This window comes from Ursus americanus, chromosome 35 (genome assembly GCF_024610735.1).
Source record: "Ursus americanus isolate L20-20 chromosome 35, mUrsAme1.1.p, whole genome shotgun sequence".
Taxonomy (NCBI): Eukaryota; Metazoa; Chordata; class Mammalia; order Carnivora; family Ursidae; genus Ursus; species Ursus americanus.
This window is the reverse complement of record NC_142161.1, coordinates 2,354,921-2,370,848: the sequence shown is the minus strand read 5'-3', so window position 1 is coordinate 2,370,848 and position 15,928 is coordinate 2,354,921.

Genomic DNA, 15,928 nt, shown 5'->3' with positions numbered 1-15,928 from the left:
CAGGACAATGGAGCTCCCTGCTCAGAGGAGAACCAGCTTTTTCTCTACCTTTGCCCTTCCCCACCCATCCGCTCTTGCATGTGCTCTATCTGTCTCTCTTAAATAAATAAAATCTTAAAAATAATAATAATAATAATTTGGCTGGGATTAAGAATTTAGGTACTAGGTATAGGTAAGGAAAAATAATCTTTGCTCTACCATTCTAGGTCTTGGCTCAAGACCCACATGCGCTTAATAAAAATGCAGCTTAATAGAAAAAAAACTATTCTAATTGTGTACATACCTACAGGAGCCCCACAAAAGTATGAGAGTAAATAGCAGCTAACCAACTGAGGCTTATGGACCATCCTGGGAAAAGGAAAGGATACGCAGTAGGGCTTTAAAAGGGGGGAAGGCAATTCAGAGGAAACTAAGAGAAGGAAATTTCAGAAAGGAAATTCGCCCTGCCATGCAGATGACTCTCTCAGATGAAAGTGACCCCATAATGGCTCACTTCCGTGCACAGGCCCCGTTTCGGATGTAAATTTCCCCTACAGAAGGGTAACCTCTCCTCTGCTTTCAGAACTTCTCCTGGTCTGCATTTCCTCACAATAAACAGCTTAACAGAATTCTTTTGCCAAAAAGGCATATTTGGGGGTGGCATAGTTGGCTAATCCTTCATACCTTTCCCTTCTCAACTTCTAGACTCGTGGGGTTAGCAGGCCAGCGGAAGTCAAAGTGCTCTGTAGGCCGATCTGTCTTCGAGTAGCAGCCAAACATAATTCCTATCAGAAAGGCCACCTACTAAAGTAGTTCTGAGTGTGTCAGTTATCTGCACTGCACATGGGTCTTTCCAAACCAAACCATTCCTTGAACAGGTGTGCTGATGGGACTCACGTTCCTTTATGCCACATATGTGTGTCATGTCTTAGAAACAAAGACAGAAATATGAAGTGTCAGGTTCCAGGAGCGCGGATTCCAAGGCTGCTGAGCACTCAAGGCCCCTCCCCGTGGGAGGACATACGAAGGCCAGGACCACTCGGCACTGAGGAAGCGGGTACCCAGTAGGGGAACTTCTCTGGTGGGACTTGAGTCCTCCCGTCTAGAGCGGCTTTCGGTAGTGTTCATCGTTGAGCAGCGCGGCATTTACATCGCATAGTTTCAAAGCATTCAAGCCCGGTCCGGGGGCAGCGGACACAAGCGTCCGTGTGCACGTGCGGTGTGACCCGTGTAGGGGTGGCACCATCCTCAGGGAAAGGGGTCTTCTGATGGCAGCGTCGAGCTGATCAGTGATCCCGATGGCCTTCTCTACTCTCTACACATTACCTGGACGTTCAGGACATTCTTGGAGAAGGTAACCTAGTAAAAGGCTGACTTGCCTTTCATCCAACCTCTCAGTTACTCACTCTTACTCAACCATTGCTCAACTACGGTTATTTATACATTAGGGAACTCCTACCTTAAAGAAATTGTGGGAGGGAGTAAGCATGAGGATAACTTGGGGAAAATCTTTTCTGCCCAGAGGTGTTTGTTCTAAACTAACGGACCAGACCAGGGTGGTCTTGGTCAGCTGTGCGCTATTTGCTGCGTGCAATCATGTATCGTGGGAGAGTCAAGATAATTGACTAAATCGGATAATCATTTCGGTATATCCCTAAGTTAGCGTCAGTGACCTGACGGTCGCCACAGAATGATCCGAATGTAGCAAAGCTTAGAAAGAAATTGAGCAGATGTTCCAGCAGCTCTCAACTCTGGTTGCATATGAAATTCACCTGGGAGCTTAAAAAAAAAATCAATGACTGGATTCCTGTGATAGAGTAGAAAATATACGTTGATTTCTGCCTCTGATTCCTGGCACAGGGTGCCTGCAACCCTTGTAAATTCCTAAGTGATAAGAGCGCTGAGAATATCTTTTGTTCTAAGAAAGCAACTCTTGGCAGCCTCCTGAGTGGTCCCTGGATGGGGCCGATCACCAAAGGATGTAGCCAAGATGAAAAGCTTGGCAATTTCAGCCTCACCCCCCTCCTCGAGGGAGGGGAGAGGGGCTGGATATGGAGGTAATAATTGATCCTGCCTATGTGAGGTAGCCACTATAAAATTCCCCAAAGTATTGGGTTCAGGAAACTTCCAGGTTGGCAAACACATCTATGAGGTGGGAAACAAAGTCAATAGAAGAATTAAATTCCCCTACTACCTCCAGCCCACCGATAAGACTTTGAAAGAGGCAGAGTGACATTCCTCTAGGAACTCAGCTGCCTCGATGTTAATACTTTGCTAAGAGCAAAAGGCAAACTTAGCCTGAAACCCAGGATCCTGTAAGTCTATTATACATATAAAAATTCCTTTGGAGACTTCTTTTATCTCTAATCCCCAAGATATATGATCGCAATGATCCCCAATCATAATGCCCACTCTTATACATGTGAAGGGTCTCATGACTAAGGTCTTACTTGAGAGTAATGCATGACCTTCTCCTAGCAATAGCTAGCCCCCTCAAGGTTCTGGAAACCTTCCTTCAAAAATTCCATAGAGACACACCCTATCCTTAACCCCCTCCCAGTTTGAAGGTATATCATGGGCCACACCTCATGACCCCAGTGCAGCTCTTTCTGCCCACAGGTCCTGTCCCCCTGCTTTCATAAAACCACCTTTTTGCACCAAAGACGTCTCAAGAATTCTTTCTTGGCTGTTGGCTCCAAATTCCAACCAATTGCTACATCTCAAGGGTTTAAGGGGGGAAAAAAAAGCTAAAGTGGTTTCATGCCCAATAGGCCCTGGTCTTCAGCTCAGCCGAAGATCCAGTTATTTCCAAAGACTGATCCTTCATGATTTTATTTTTAAGATTTTATTTTATTTATTTGACACGCAGAGAGAGAACAAGCAGGGAGAGTGACAAGCAGAGGAAGAGGGATAAGCAGGCTTCTGCTGAGCAGGAGCCCGATGCGGGGCTCGATCCCAGGACCCTGGGACCATGACCTGAGCCGAAGGCAGACGCTTCACCGACTGAGCCACTCAGGCGCCCCTTTCATGATTTTTTTATAATGTAATTTCTCCCAGATTCTTCTAGAAAATCCCTACCCGTTCCTACCAGCATTTAAAAAGTAATCCCCATAAGGTAGCTCAAATTGGTCTGTGGTGCTTGCAACCAAGAGGTCTTCATGGATGAACTATTTGCCACATGGACCCTTCTGGTCACCACGGTGGTCTTGCCGTCCCAACGTTGGGATCCGCCATGCATACAAGGTGCCTGTCCTACGGAAACACCCACCTTCTCTACTGACGCAGTTTGTTTGAATATTGGTGAGGTTGGTCCAGAGCTGATGGCCAAGAAAGAATTCTCGAGAGGTCTTCTGTGCAAAATGGCGGTTTTATTAAAGCACGGGGACAGGCCCCGTGGGCAGAAAAAGGAGCTGCCTTTGCCGCCTGCTGCCCCGGGATCGTGAGGAGCAAGTGATTTTATATTTGGGGGTGTTGGGAGATTTGGGTATTGGGAGAAGTGAAGATGAGGGAATTTCCAAAAGGACTTTCCTGTGTTAAAGAAGGAAATCTTTACGGGATCCTGGAGGAGTGTTATAATCTGCCTAATCTCAAGCATCTGTCCATGGGCTGCAGGTTATAAGGAGAGTTACTTTTATCTGCATTTCCTTCTGCCTTTGTTTCCCACATAGTAGCACAGCAATGCCGCAGTCTCCACAGCCTGACCTCTGCCCACATGTCCAGCCTTGTTTCCTCTCACTCACGCCACTTGGTCTCTTCATAGCAGCCATACCTAGCCACTGACAGCTCCAGGAACACACCATACACCTTCCAACCACACAAACCTCCTTCTTACTTGCTGTTACTTGGTGAGAGTCCGCCCAGCCTTTACCTCCCAGTTCAGTCCAGGTATCAAGAAGCCTCTAGATTCCAGCTCATGGTGATCCCTCCCTCCTAATTGCTTCATACCACACTTTTGGTACTTACCAGCCCTACTTTGTATGGTTACATTTTTTCTCGTCTTCGTTCATTCGTTCGTTCAAGTATTCACTTATTCAACAACACTCGTAGAATGTCTCCTGTGTGGTAAATGCTGTGCTAAGCAATAGTGATATAAGGATGAAAAAGCCAGTGTCCATGCACTCAAGGGGAGCAAGCTTTCTAGAACAGTTGCTTCTAACCTGAGGGCTTCAAGACGTTCATGAACCTACTGAAATTGTTTGAATGCATCTTGTTCTGCTTCCATCTTGGACAGCTGGTCAACAGGTTTTATCAAATTATCACAGAATTGTATGGCCTTGGGTCTAGTGGCTAAAATATAAACACCAGATATATGCATGTAACTACCAAAAATAGAGGTAAAACTGGTCAGAACTCATTTTACCAACTCGGACGGGTGGTCTCAAAGTAATTTATAGTAAAGTAGAGATAGACTGGCAGAATTTCCGATATTAGTGGTCACATGGTATAGCCCGTATCAGAGGAGTCGGCATGATCCTGAACAAAGATATTATTCAAAGGTCTTATTCAAAGACAGACATTTCCGTAAGATATTAAAGAATCAAAATCATACGACCTCTATAAATACGCTTACACTGATTTCTAAGTCAAAGCGACCCTAAATTCGTGTCCATACTCTGGATGATGAGTGGGTGTGAGAGGGCATATGGAGAGAGAGCTTGCTAAGCTCTCTTTGCTATTTGCCCTGTATTGAGAAATTTCCTATCCCATCTGCTTTTGTGAACACTCTGCATTTTCTTTTTTTTTTTTTTAAGATTTATTTATTTCTTTATTAGACAGAGACAGCCAGTGAGAGAGGGAACACAAGCAGGGGGAGTGGGAGAGGAAGAAGCAGGCTCCCAGTGGAGGAGCCCGATATGGGGCTCGATCCCAGAACGCCGGGATCACGCCCTGAGCCAAAGGCAGACGCTTAACGACTGCGCTACCCAGGCGCCCCATGCATTTTCTAATTATTAGATGATTATTTTTAAGTGAGGACTGAACTCAGAGACCTGAAATCAATTCTGATCTGAGATGAAGAGTCAGATGCTAACTGACTGAGCCACCCGGGCACCGTGCACTTTCTAATTATTGAATCCTTCCCAACACACCTTGAAGAATCCTGGTTTTACCAGCTAGTAGAATGTCCTATGTCATCCATTGGTACCGAACTCAAACTTGTCTGTGCCCCCATGTGCAGTGAGCCAATGTGTGGACACTGGTTTGAAAGCAAAGAAAGCTTTTTTATCATCAGAAGGGCGGTCCGACAAATAGGGAGCAGATCATTCCCAAAGTTGCTTTGTCCTGTTAAGACTAGGAACAGCTGACATATGTTTTGGGAAGGAGGTGAACACAGGAGAGGAGGGTGAGGGCTTTCTTGAATCCTTGATGGGGTTTGGTGGGGGGTGGGGCTTTGAAACAGTCGGGAGGTATGCATTCTGCCAGACAAGGAGGTGGCACTGGGGACATGAGGCATCAGGTAATTTTTTTTATTAGAAATAAAGAAGAATATTATAATAGCTTAAGGTTAGGAAAACTTAAGCAATTCTCAGGGATTGGCTAAGTAAAACGGGGAACACCAGCAAATGAAATCGCAAAGTTCACTATATGATGCTATCAAATAATTTTACAGTTCAGGAAATTCTTAGAGCTTATTATTAAATCGAAATCTAAGTTATAGGATAGTATATGATATGATCCACTCTACACAAAAATACAAATATAAAATATAGAAAAGCTAGTATAACTAAGACCATATTGACAATGGTAATTTTACATAAGGGTATTTATAGTAGATTTTAAATGACTTACTACTTTTGAAAGGTCCAAATTTTCTTTTTTCTACCTTTTTTAAAAATTTATGCATCAGGTAATTTTGAGACAAATGTTATCATCTGTTTCCCATCAGATTCTTATCATTAAGGTGCAAAAAATAGAGTTAAAAGGGCAAAGTTAATGATTAATCATGCACAGGGCTTCAGAGGTGCATAAAACATGCTTCAGCTGGGACCAAAACAGAATGTGAAGCCAAGTTCATGATGTAACTAATTAAGTTTAGTGCTGCTTATGCTCTCAAAACAGGTCCAGGAACCAAGTGCCCTACTCCCTCATCAAAATTCAAAATTATAGAACAAAAATTCAACTGAGCAAATTTCAAGATTAATTCCCTTTATCCAGTGATTTCATGAACGGGACGGCATCCCACCAAACAGGTGGAAAGGAGCTCAGAGGAGCTGTAGAAAAGGGAAGGCTTCTATAGGCAGGGCTGTGGGGCAAGGACATCTTAGCAAAAGAAAGGATTGTTTGAGGCAAGGTCACCTTCCTTTAGGGGGAAGAACTGGGGGGCTTATCATGCCGCTGACCTCCTCTTCCTTTGAGGAACGTTAAGAACGCAAGTGGCACATTATCTCCTTGGCGCTGACCAGACGTTTCCTGACCGATCGGCTGAGACGACACTGCGCGGGGAGGTCGAAGCGCAGCTTGGTCGGTGCGAAGCCCCAGCTCGGTGACCGCTCGTAGCAACAATGACTCTACCTGGGGCTTCTGGTGCTCTTGTCACGTTCCTCGATTTCCATTCCAGACACGGGGGCACACGTTCGTGTCTCCCCCAGTAGTCTGACTACAGGAAAGCTGAGGTCCGAGGTCAGAGGTCAATCTGCTTACTGGGGGAATTCGAGCCCAATCAGAAGAAGGAGGGGAGCCGCTGTGTGAACGTGTGGGTGGTTAAAAGCCACGCCCCCTCGAGGGGCTGCAGAACAGAGCAGAGCGGGAGACGGCAGATCTGAACTTTTTGCTTTTTATTTTTAAGATTTATTTATTTTTTGTTTTAGAGAGAGAGAGAGAGAGTACAAGCAAGAGGGGCAGAGGGAGAGGGAGGGAGAATTCCAAGCGGACTCCACACTGAGCCCAGAGCCCCACTCAGGACTCGATCTCACAACCCTGAGATCAAGGCCTGAACCCAAACCAAGAGTTAGTTGGTCACTTAAGTGACTGTGCCACCCAGGCGTTCCAGATCTGAAGTTTTCTAGCTGAATTTACCCTTCAATTATACTTTGGTATATGATAATGTAATAATTATAGCAGACTGCAGTGGGTGCTAGTAAGATCTGGACAAAGGAAGGCTGAAACAGTGGCTCTGAGCCTAGAGAGGGGACAGCTCAGAGGAGGGGACATCTGAGCACAGCCTGGAAAGATGGCTAAGTAAGCAAGCAGACGAGGTTAGAAAGAGTATTCCGGGCAAAGAAACAACACACGTGGAAGTGTCAAGTGTTAAACTACCATTTTTTCTAAAAGTAAAGCAAATGGCTATCATGAAAGCTTAAAAAAACAAACCCAGGTCATTGAATAAACTCATCAATAAACTCCTTTTATTTGGCTCATTTATTAATAATGAGGAAATCCGTAACATGGTAAAAACAGTTCACTGTGGTCTTGGTTTATAAAAATTTCTATTCTCTGCTGGACAAAATTCATTTGCAGTGCTGTGAACAGGCAACATCTGTGTCATCACCAGGTTTGGACAATTTCATTTCTATCCTACAGTCTGTATTCCCCTGGGGATCTCTTTTTTTTTTTTTTTAAGATTTTATTTATTTATTCAACAGAGATAGAGACAGCCAGCGAGAGAGGGAACACAGGCAGGGGGAGTGGGAGAGGAAGAAGCAGGCTCCTAGCGGAGGAGCCTGATGTGGGGCTCGATCACCATAACGCCGGGATCATGCCCTGAGCCGAAGGCAGACGCTTAACCGCTGTGCCACCCAGGCGCCCCTCCCCTGGGGATCTCTTGAACAACCCCAGCAACCCAATGAAAGGACACAATATAATGTCTTTGGTCCATTTCCAAGTCTTGGACACTTTTCCCCTCAGCAGATATTATGCAAAACTTACGACTTAGACAGGAAAATGTAGAGAGCTCCTTACGACTGGTGTGGAAAGGAGAAGGAAGTCACAAGCAGTAGTAGGACCTAGCAATTGGACAAAAAAAAAAAAAAAAAAAGCATGACATGCCCGAATTGAGCAATGGGCCGTTTTGAGTGCCAGTTTCTATTTAACCAGGAACATAGAAACTGGAATATGTTGCAGGGAAGAGAGGAATAACTTTGAAGGAAAAGTAGAAAATTCTGAGGATTTGTGGTGGTTGTGTCAGATGCCAAAAGGTGGTACTGAAAAATGTCTCCTGGCTTTGCCAGTTATAAACGGAGACCTTAGCACAAATTAAACTGCCAGAGACGGGGGCCCCTGGGTGGCACAGCGGTTGAGCGTCTGCCTTCGGCTCAGGGCGTGATTCCAGCGTTACGGGATCAAGCCCCACATCAGGCTCCTCCGCTATGAGCCTGCTTCTTCCTCTCCCACGCCCCCTGCTTGTGTTCCCTCTCTCGCTGGCTGTTTCTATCTCTGTCAAATAAATAAATAAAATCTTTAAAAAAATAATAATAAATAAATAAACTGCCAGAGAAGAATAGGACAAAAGCACACACATTTGATTCAATTTTTACATGTGCGTGGGAACCTTCCCAAGAGAATGAAGACCTAAAGAAATGAGCAGCGCAGGATCGAACTGCATTAGATCATGTTTCTTTTAGACAAACACAATACATTTGTGAAGAATTGACAAGATAAAGGGGTTTGGTCTATGGGTAGTACATGGTGAAGAAGTAACTAGAAACAAAACAGTTAGTTTAACAGGGTTTGTTTGCAGAATCCACTGGTACCCCGTCTGGCTGGTAAGAGTTTGTCTCCAGGAAAAGAATTTATTCCCTGCCCTTAGGCGAAAAGGGAGAGCCTTTTCTGCAGTTACTGATTCTTAGCTACCTTTAGTGTGAAATGATTTTTATGCCAAAGAACCATAGTTTGGGGTGACATGGTCTGGCTTCCTTCAGCAGGAATAGGGAATATGTCCTCACGTATTTAGACTTTCCTTGACTTCTTTCAGCAGAGTTTTGTAGTTTTCCTCATATTGATCTTGTCCATTTATTATAGATTCACGTCTTCATATTTCATTTTTCTTTGGTGTTAACGTAATTTTTTTTTCAAATTTCAATTGTTCATTGCTGGTCTCTAAGAAAGCAACTGGTTTTTGTATATTAACCTTGTATCTTGCAATTTTGTTCTAAAAAGACATCATTTGTATCCTGTAGATAATTGAGGACATTAAAAGCAAGAGTATTCCACTATTTATGCTCAAGAAGTACTAATCTGCAAGCGATATATAGAACGGATTGGAAGGAAAAGAGGCTAGAGGCAGGGAGTCCCTGTAGGAGGCTTTTCTGTGAGCCCTCCAGGAGACAGTAAGAGTCCAAATATGTGTATCACCGCACCAATGGAAGAGTAAGGACAGATTCAAGAGGCAAATACCCTAAAGTGGCCCTTCTCCTTCACGCCTCTGGGTCTCTTTCTTCCCAAACTCCAACTTGTCCTCGTACCCAGTGTGCAGGAAGCCAAATTCTGAGACACTGCATTTAAAGCAAGGAAAGCGTTATAGCCAAGAGGGCAGCCCACGGAGAAAGCAGGGGAACATTCCCAAAGCTGCCTTGCCTGTGAGCTCAGGGACCACTTATACACATGAGAGGAAGGTAAGGGGTTTCCTGAAACTCGTTGGGGAGTCCTTGAAACAATCTAGAGGTCTGCATTCTTGCGGACCACGAGGTGCTACTGGGACCTGGAATCAGATACACCAGGACAGTTGTCACTGTTTGGTCCCCAGGTTTCTACAGTCAGTGGGTAAACAGGAAGTAGGAGTACAACAGCAAAGTTAAGGGCTGCTCCTGCATGACCTTAGGAGGTAAGGCTCACAGGGACACCTGGGTGGGGCAGTACGTTGCGCTGGGCTCTTGGTTTCAGCTCCAGGCATAATCTCAGGGATACTGAGATTGAGCCCTAATCAGGCTACAAGCAAGGTGGGGACTCTACCAGGGGATTCTCTCCCTTTGCCCCACCACCCACTCATGCTCTCTCTCTCGTTGTCTCTCTCAGATAAATAAATAAATCTTTCAATGAAAAAACGAGGAACATGAAACATAAGTAGCAAATATAACAACGTAGACCGAAGCTAATAATGCAACTAGGACCAGTAGAGTGTGCCTATGCTTCCAGACGGGTCCGGGACCCAAGCATCTGGCTTCCTCGTCACACACAGTTCCCTCTTTGGGGTGACCTTACCATCCTCTTCGCCTACCTTCTCATTAATCCTCACAGCTCAGTTCAGGTGTGTGGCCTTCTCTCTCCCAGCGCCTCACCGCCCCTGGGGTCTCCTCCACCACAGCCAGAGAGCTGTTCACAGTTATTAATATGCAATGAATTTGTCTATTTATCCGACCATCTCTGTCATTAGATCATGAGCTTCTGAAGCTGAGAAGCCCCGTATCTGGCCCAAGAAACGTGCACATGAATGAGTAATTCACTCAAGTCTGCTGTTGCAACTCACAACATTACCAGGTACGTGACTATTTTATCAAATATACATGGTGTGTCCTCTCCTGAAGAACTGAAATCATAGAGCTCCAACACACTGAAGCTTCAGACCAGGAAGGAAGCTCTCCACCCATATCAGGAAGTCAGTACTTCCTCAAAATTATGTAAGTCACGTTGTTTCTAGGAGTAGCCTTGCTCTTCCTGTAACTGCAGTGACACTGGCTTTAAACAGTGATTGGAGAGCGTGGGTCTCATCCACACCAGGCACGAGCAGTGCACCTTCCAAGCACTAGGCTCCCTGTCCTCTGTCCTGGGGCTCGGAACCCTTCCCTGCTGCACGCACGCGGCGCTGGCCTACCTGGCAGAGGAACAGCAGACCAAAGCCTCTGAGCCTGGCACTCAGCACTGCCTCTGTTCTCAGCGGGAGCCCCAGCAGGAGACCTGGTAAGAGCAGAAGCCTGGGGGCTGGGGAGGGTAGAGCCGTGAAGATGGCCAGAAGGTCCAGGTCAAATAGATGGGGGAGGAATATTCCCGGAGGGAGGAGGGAAGAGACGAGGTTCTGGACCAGTAAGTACAGGACAAAGAGAAGAATGGGATCTGCCAGTCAGAGGAACAGTCATCTTACCTCACATTCCTCCTCCCTGGGCTTCGGGTCCTTCAGAGAATTGTGAGACTCAAGTCAGAAAGAAGATGGTTTAAAAAACAAAAAAAAAAAGGACCAATGAAATCTTAAAAGGCACACTAAAGATCTAAATGTTGTGGGTAATAATTTTGCTCTTATGGCTTCTATTACTGTCCTTCTCTCATTTTCTTCCCTCTTCCTGCACAGGAGAGATGATGCTCGATCTTCTGGGACCCTTTCCTCTCCTCCTGTTGCTGCTGGGATCATGGGGTCGGTGCATCCACTTGGTGCTTGGGCTCAACTCCTCACCAGGGCTCAAAAGTTTGAAATATCACATGTAAGACCAGGTCCTGTCCAATGCAACAATGAAATGCCTCGTGTCAATAGTCTTTTGGAGAAATATCAGGGACAAAACAGCTTTGTGAGCCAGAGGTTTGAAACATCAAATACAAGATCAGGTCCTCTCCAATGTAGGAGTGAAAGGCCTCGTCCTAAGAAATGTAAGGATCAAAACACCTTTCTGCACGACTCCTTCCACAACATGGCTGCTACCTGTCTTTTGCCCAATAGGGTCTGCAGGAATGGCCAGAATAACTGCCACCAGAGTGCAAATCCTATTGGCAAGACTTACTGCAAACTCATCAGAGATACGGACGGCGACTGCCGCTACAGCACTATTCCCCAGTACGATTTCTACACTGTTGCCTGCGACCGTCCTCAGCCGGATGACGTTCCCTATCCTCTGGTTCCCGTACACTTAGATTAAGACTAAGGTTTCCATTACTTTCCCTCTCACTTGGTGCAGCTTCTCTTATGATCTCTCTGCTTTTTTGTCCTTTGTTGATTTCCGTGGTTCCAGTGAAGAAAGAAGGACGGGGGCACCTGGGTGACTCCTGGTTAAGCATCTATCTTGGACTCTGGTCCTGGGCCCGGAGTCCCAGGATCGGGCCCTGTTTCGTGCTCCATGTTCTGCGGAGAGTCGCCTTCTTCCTCTGCTCTTCACCCTGTTTTTGCTCTCTCTCTCTCTCTCATGCTCTCTCTGTCTCTTATATAAATACATAAATCCTTAAAAAAAAGAACACAGAAGGAGGGGAGTCGGAGAATTACAGGGCCAAGATGCAAGACCACAGCTGGGAAAAAGCAAACAGGATTCTTTTCTGCCTTGGAGCTTTTTGTGATTTGAAGGAAGGCACTAGGGAAAAGGACAAAGAAAGACCCAGGCCCCATATTTTTAGCCTTGGAATTTCTGCCAAGCTTTGTTGCATTGTGTTCACAGCAATAAAATCACTTTCTGCTGCGTCGTAATGACCTTTAGTGTGTGTGTTTGGGATCGCTTGCACGTCGTTGCCGGCCTGGGGCCATCTAGATCGCATTTGCCAGCATTCTCAGGGGAACTAGTTGGGCCCTAGGTGACCTTTGAGGTTATTCCTCAATCCACGGCTTCTGCCACTTCCCCCACCCCTGTGTCCCTGGGACTTTGGGGCAAGAGTGTCCATGCCTTCAATCTCGGCTCATGGCTTCGACATATCTCCCTTGAAACCATGGTCTGTGTGTATTTGGCGGTGGCACAGCTACCTCATGGAGTGTGCAAAGTACTTTCACACACAGGTTCTGACACATAACTGAGGTATCCTGCGTCTCTACTGTTGGTTTCCATATCTCATCAGATAATGTTTTAAATACGAGTAGTAGTAGGGATAATAATCCACTGTCCCCTTAGAGTCACCTCTCCCATGATCTATTGGAATGCAGGAAGAGAAAGCATAGATCAGAAAGAAAAAAAACCACTAGGAAACTGAAAGCATTCTTGCCTTCCCGAATACTGAAATATCACAGAAGTAGTGGTGTTTTGGAACACGTAATTGATTTAGACCCTGAGAGACAGAGATTAAGAAATTGCCTGGGGGGCACCTGGGTGTCTCAGTGGGTTAAGCTGTTAAGCCTCTGCCTTGGACTCCGGTCATGATCTCAGGATCTTGGCTTCGAGCCCCTTCTTGCTCCCTGCTTAGAGGAGAACCTGCTTTTCCCTCTCCCTCTGCCCCTCCTGCCCTCTTGGGTACCCGCTCGCTTTCTCCCTCTGTCTCTCTCAAATAAATAAATAAAATCTTTAAAAAAAGAATTTGGCTGGGACTAAGACTTTAGGCCCTGGTTCAGGGGATGAAAAATAATTTTTCCTCTACCATTTTAGGTTTTTGGTTGAAAACCCCCACCCCCTAATAAAAAATCAGCTTAATAGGACAAAAACTATTTTAATATGTACATACATATGAGAACCCCACAAAAATATGAGAATAAATAGCAACTAGCCAACTGAGGCTTATGGACTATTCCAGCCTAAGTAAAAGATACAGGTCTAGGGCTATTAAAGGGGGTGGGGGTGGGGGCAATTCAGAGGAAGGTGGGAAGAGGAATTGTTTCAGAAAGGAAATTCGCCCTGCCATGCAGATGACTCTCTCAGATGAAAGTGACCCCATAATGGCTCACTTCCGTGCACAGGCCCCGTTTCGGATGTAAATTTCCCCTACAGAAGGGTAACCTCTCCTCTGCTTTCAGAACTTCTCCTGGTCTGCATTTCCTCACAATAAACAGCTTAACAGAATTCTTTTGCCAAAAAGGCATATTTGGGGGTGGCATAGTCGGCTAATCCTTCATACCTTTCCCTTCTCAACTTCTAGACTCGTGGGGTTAGCAGGCCAGCGGAAGTCAAAGTGCTCTGTAGGCCGATCTGTCTTCGAGTAGCAGCCAAACATAATTCCTATCAGAAAGGCCATGAGAGACTGTGGACTCTGAGAAACAAACTGAGGGCCTCAGAGGGGAGGGGGGTGGGGGAATGGGATAGGCCGGTGATGGGTAGTAAGGAGGGCACGTATTGCATGGTGCACTGGGTGTTATACACAACTAATGAATCATCGAGCCTTACATCGGAAACCGGGGATGTACTGTATGGTGACTGACATAATATAATAAAAAATCATTAAAAAAAAAAAAAAAGAAAGGCCACCTAGTAAAGTAGTTCTGAGTGTGTCAGTTATCTGCACTGCACATGGGTCTTTCCAAACCAAACCATTCCTTGAACAGGTGTGCTGATGGGACTCACGTTCCTTTATGCCACATATGTGTGTCATGTCTTAGAAACAAAGACAGAAATATGAAGTGTCAGGTTCCAGGAGCGCGGATTCCGAGGCTGCTGAGCACTCAAGGCCCCTCTCCGCGGGAGGACATATGAAGGCCAGGGCCACTTGGCACTGAGGAAGCGGGTACCCAGTAGGGGAACTTCTCTGGTGGGACTTGAGTCCTCCCGTCTAGAGCGGCTTTCAGTAGTGTTCATCGTTGAGCAGCGCGGCATTTACATCGCATAGTTTCAAAGCATTCAAGCCCGGTCCGGGGGCAGCGGACACAAGCGTCCGTGTGCACGTGCGGTGTGACCCGTGTAGGGGTGGCACCATCCTCAGGGAAAGGGGTCTTCTGATGGCAGCGTCGAGCTGATCAGTGATCCCGATGGCCTTCTCTACTCTCTACACATTACCTGGACGTTCAGGACATTCTTGGAGAAGGTAACCTAGTAAAAGGCTGACTTGCCTTTCATCCAACCTCTCAGTTACTCACTCTTACTCAACCATTGCTCAACTACGGTTATTTATACATTAGGGAACTCCTACCTTAAAGAAATTGTGGGAGGGAGTAAGCATGAGGATAACTTGGGGAAAATCTTTTCTGCCCAGAGGTGTTTGTTCTAAACTAACGGACCAGACCAGGGTGGTCTTGGTCAGCTGTGCGCTATTTGCTGCGTGCAATCATGTATCGTGGGAGAGTCAAGATAATTGACTAAATCGGATAATCATTTCGGTATATCCCTAAGTTAGCGTCAGTGACCTCACGGTCACCACAGAATGATCCGAATGTAGCAAAGCTTAGAAAGAAATTGAGCAGATGTTCCAGCAGCTCTCAACTCTGGTTGCATATGAAATTCACCTGGGAGCTTAAAAAAAAAAAATCAATGACTGGATTCCTGTGATAGAGTAGAAAATATACGTTGATTTCTGCCTCTGATTCCTGGCACAGGGTGCCTGCAACCCTTGTAAATCCCTAAGTGATAAGAGCTCTGAGAACATCTTTTGTTCTAAGAAAGCAACTCTTGGCAGCCTCCTGAGTGGTCCCTGGATGGGGCCGATCACCAAAAGATGTAGCCAAGATGAAAAGCTTGGCAATTTCAGCCTCACCCCCCTCCTCGAGGGAGGGGAGAGGGGCTGGATATGGAGGTAATAATTGATCCTGCCTATGTGAGGTAGCCACTATAAAATTCCCAAAAGTACCGGGTTCAGGGAACTTCCAGGTTGGCAAACACATTTATGGTGGGGGAAACAAAAGAGAAACTAAGTTTCCTTACTACTCCAGCCCACTGACAAGTCTTGACACAGGCAGAGTGACATTCTTCTAGCAACCACAGTAGCCAAACTATGGAAAGAGCCCAGATGTCCATGGACAGGTGAATGTATAAAGAAGATGTGGTCTACATATACAATGGAATATTACTCAGTAATCAAAAAAAAAAAAATCTTGCCATTTGCAAAGATGTGGATGGAACTAGAGGGTATTTTGCTAAGCAAAATAAGTCAATCAGAGAAAGACAGTTATTATATGATTTCACTCATATGTGTAATTTAAGAAACAAAACAGAGGAGCATAGGGGAAAGGAAGGAAAAAGAAAACAAGATGAACTCATAGAGGGAAACAAACCGTGAGAGACTCTTAACCATAGGAAACTAAGGGTTGCTGGAGGAGTGGGGGTGGGGCAATGGGGTAACTAGATGATGGACATTAAGGAAGGCACCTGGTGTTATATACAACTGAACCCTGGTGTTATATACAACTGAACCCTACCTCTGAAACTAATAATACTCTCTATATTAATTAATTGAATTTAAATAAAATAAATTTAAA